At 38.4% G+C, this 4,228-nt stretch overlaps 1 long non-coding RNA gene across 1 annotated transcript; it reads left to right on the top strand.

Moving 5' to 3' along the window:
* Nucleotides 1-273: 273 nt before the first annotated feature.
* Nucleotides 274-887, top strand: LOC133793851 (uncharacterized). Its single transcript, XR_009874986.1, has 2 exons — nt 274-571; nt 714-887. It is a non-coding gene; the product is annotated as an uncharacterized LOC133793851 (long non-coding RNA).
* Nucleotides 888-4,228: the final 3,341 nt, after the last annotated feature.

The raw sequence follows: 4,228 nt of genomic DNA, 5'->3' as shown, positions 1-4,228 counted from the left end.
TTATGGTACGATTGGGGTACGATAGTTACTATATTCATGTCTGATAGTTTTTTGTTTATTTATTTTGGTACGATAATGTGGTTACTGACTTAATTTTCCTTTAATGTAGCATTTAGATGCAGCATTCCATCTCATGAGGAGGCGTCTACAATTTTATCCTGACGTGTACCCTCAGAACTGTGTTGTTATGCCTGCAATTTTTCCCGAATCATTGAAGGCTCGGTGGGACACTTTTCCAGGTTCTGACTACTTTAGCTTTAGTTGGGACGACAGTATATTGGACCTGGTTAGGGGTGATGCAGTCCAGTTCTTACCGAGTTGGCAGAACAAGGAGTTCATTTATTTTGCCCTCTTCTTGAAAGACCAATTGCATTGGGTAGCTGTAGAGGTAGACCTGAATGGGTGGATGTTCAACATCTTTGACTCCAGTATTGGATCAATTTCCGAAAACGATTTGATCAGTTTGATGGTTGACTGGTGTACCATTTTCCCGTCGGTCTTGCGATAGTCTGGTTTATTTGAGAACCATGACGTTATACTCGCGCCTCAGTTGACAGCATCAGAGAGCCAGGTCAGACCCTTCGATTGGAAACTCAGTCCACGTGAATTCGTATCGCAAACAAAATCCAGGTGAACTTTATTAAATATCACATATTAATTATTATTTCTTAATTACAAAACTTTATTAAATTATTGTTTATTTTCTAATGCAGTGGCGATTGCGGATGTTACGTAATTGAGCATATTGAACATAAGCTTCTACAACTACCATTTGATAATGTAACTGACAATAATATGAAAATTTTTAGGCAAAGGTGGTGTGTAGACTTATTCTACCAAAACTTATGTTGAACGGTCTTAATTTTTTTGAATTGTATAATTTTTTTGATTGATCTTTTTGTAATTACTACATTTTAATGTGTTTAATCTTTGCAATTGTACTATCATTGATCACTATTGTACTCTATCGTACCCTCACATGTCTTTCAAATTTCACGAAACTGTACTGAAACCATACCATCGTACCAATATCGGACACTATCGTACTAAATCAAAAAATTTCATTGTCATGACACAATCGGACCAATATCGTACATTATCGTACCCTAATGTCGTACATTAACTATCGTACTACATCGAGCAACGTCGTACCATATCGTATGATACATTTAAATAATCATACAACAAATGATATCGTACATTGTCGTACCGGCATCGTGCACTATCAGACCAACACTGGATTATTACATATTTAAGAGTTTCATAATGGAGAAAAAAACAGAAAAAAACATGCAAAATCCAGCACATAACAAATATTAATAGTTCAAGTAGAAATAAAACATAATAGGTCAACTAGAATACAAACAAAACAATTTAACCTCGGTACTTGCAAGACGCTTTGTTGTGCCCTTTACCACCACACTTGCTACAACATCGTTGTATCACAACCTTGTCTCCATTAGAAGGATATCGATTTTTCCTAATTCGTCCGACCTTTTGCTTCTTCGGTCGGCCTACAGGTTTCTTCTCAATCGGTACTCCAACTTGGATGTTCTTAATGTCTTCAGGAAATTCCCAATCATCCTCATCACCAATTGGCATAATTGTCCCCTCATATGTGCTCTTCCAACACTCTCTTGTGTAATATTGAGAGAACAATGCGTACATGCTAATATTTCGTTCTTGAGCAGCAGCACATACATGTGGACAAGGAATCTTCATGATTTGGAATAGGCCACAACTGCATGTTCGTGCCTCCAAATCAACTATACCACCGCTCTGAACTGTTCCTCCGGGGTGGACATTAAATGTATAAGGTCTAGCTCTGTCGACGCTTAAGAACCGAGATTTCTCAAATTGACATGACAAGTCCCCATCCATAACTGGTGATAGAGTCGTGCTACACTTTTCAGCTTTTTCTTTTCGAGTAGCAAACCATGTTTGAATAGTAAACCTGATGAATTCAACAAAAGTAGTGATCGGGAAGGCTCTTGCATCCTTAGTTTTGCTGTTGAAACTTCCAGCCCAATTACTTGTCATTACATTGTAATTGTCCCCTAGAAAGTATGCACGAACCCATCTTTCAAATCCAATGCCCTCAAGATATAGTGCAATAGCAACATCAATTGCTTTTATCTTCTCAAATTCTCTTTCAAAATCTGTCTTTTTATACGAGTATGCACAACTATAAATATGATTCGTGAAGCAATCAGTCTTGAACTTGCTAACCACGTTCATAATAATGTGGTGGTAGCATGCGCCGTGGGGTGCATCAGGGAAGACAAGTTCCAAAGCATGAACAATGCTTTGATGCCTATCCGATACAAATGCTAAGTTCTCAACATCACCAATCGCTTGTTTCAACTTCCTCATGAAATAGGTCCAAGAGTCGTGGTTCTCGCTGTCAACTATTGCGAAAGCAATCGGAAATATGTAGCTGTCTGAATCCAATTCCACAGTACACAACATTTGGCCACCATACCTAGTTTTCAAGAATGACCCATCAATACATATAACAGGTCAACAAAACTTGAATCCCCGCCTACAAGCACCCATAGAAAAAAAGCAATACTTGAAGCGACCCTCGTCTACCTTGAAATCAATAATGGAATCGGGATTGTTCAACTGCAGCATGTGCAAGTACCCAGGTAACTTCAAATATGAAGCTTCAGGCGTACCCCTAACTATGTGGAGTGCCTTCTCTCTACATCTCCAAGCCTTCTCATAACTCATTTCGATCCTGTAAGAATTCTTCATATCTTCTCTTATTTTGGAGGCTAAATAATCTTAACCGTTAACTGAGAATTTATCCTTGATTAGTTTGGCAACTACCAAAGGTGATGCTTGACGGTTATCTTTTTTTCGAACATCGAGGGAACATGTGTGTACATTTTAAAATGTTGTCACCTCGAACATGTTAGAAAGTTGCTTCTTCTTCCCTCTTAACCTCCACCCATAATCAGGATCCTTGCATGTAATGTACCAAACATCAGTACCAGACTTCTTAACTATAAAGTCGAATCCCTTCTTCATTGCAAACAAGTCAGCAACCTTCTTTAAATGTTCCTTGTCTCTGAAAAACTTTCCTAAATGAATCTCCCCGCCCGATGTGCCACCCATAGATATATAGTGACTATTATCCTTAATGTCTCCTCTTGTAAACATCTGAGCTTTGAATTTACTATAATATGTCGAAGAAGAGAGTGGATCACTAAATTCTTTAGCATCATTTGTTCAGTTTGGACGACTACTACTAGTACCAGGTGTTTGGCGATCTTCTCTATGGGGTCCACTTCTACATGTTGTTTGCCTCGGTATTTGGTACGACAGTGGACTTAGGTTCAAAGCTTGAGAACGGACCTTTGTTTCTTGGTTGTCTCTTACATCATCATTGCAATCAAAATCTGCATCAGGTTCAGGATATCAGGAAAATCGTCATTGCCCTCAAAATCATTTTTAGGGTCAGGACAATCAGGAAAATCATCATGAAATGGCATCTGTGCTACATGATCAACTGTCGGTATGAAAGGGTTTGATTCAGGTACAGCAGTGGCTACCAGCACCTCCGGATTTGTTTCTGGAACATAAGTCCCAACCTCACTACGAGTATCCTTAACAGTACTTGGTGGAGGATTACGATCAACAATGATATTCTTCTCCACCAAAGTCACAAAAAGGGGAACAAATTCATCTGGCTTCTTCAAAAGCATTGACAAATATAAGCTTACACCCTTGTCATTCCTTATAAGTTCAGGCCGATACATTAACCCTTTCATGTACTTATAATTCACTTCTAATTTCAGGTCATACTGCACTTTGTCAACCTCCAGCTCTGAGTACAAAAGTTCAACAAGTTGTGAGTAAGTTATGTCCTTCTCCAACTCGAACGTTAAATTTTCGGCTCCATTAAAAACCCAATTTCTACCTTCATGCTCCCAAACACCATTATACATCAAGTACGCAAACAAAGTTGACCCTATCATGTACAAAGAAAAAAAAAATCAGTAAATGGCAACAAAATGTCGAAATTTAGTTTGGCATTTTTTAGCATCGTACCAGTATCGAGCCATATCGGGCGTTATCGGGCAAAGTTTTATTTATGTTTTCGATCACTTAAAACAACTAATATCCGGAAAGTATCGGGTACCATCGTACTATTAGGTCCGCAGTAGCTTAAAAACAAAAATCGGGCATATATCGGACTATTATCAATCCATTATCGTACTTA

The sequence above is a fragment of the Humulus lupulus genome, chromosome 8, assembly GCF_963169125.1.
Source record: "Humulus lupulus chromosome 8, drHumLupu1.1, whole genome shotgun sequence".
NCBI lineage: Eukaryota > Viridiplantae > Streptophyta > Magnoliopsida > Rosales > Cannabaceae > Humulus > Humulus lupulus.
The sequence above is the reverse complement of the archived record's forward strand: the minus strand, read 5'-3'. Positions and strand labels throughout refer to the sequence as shown.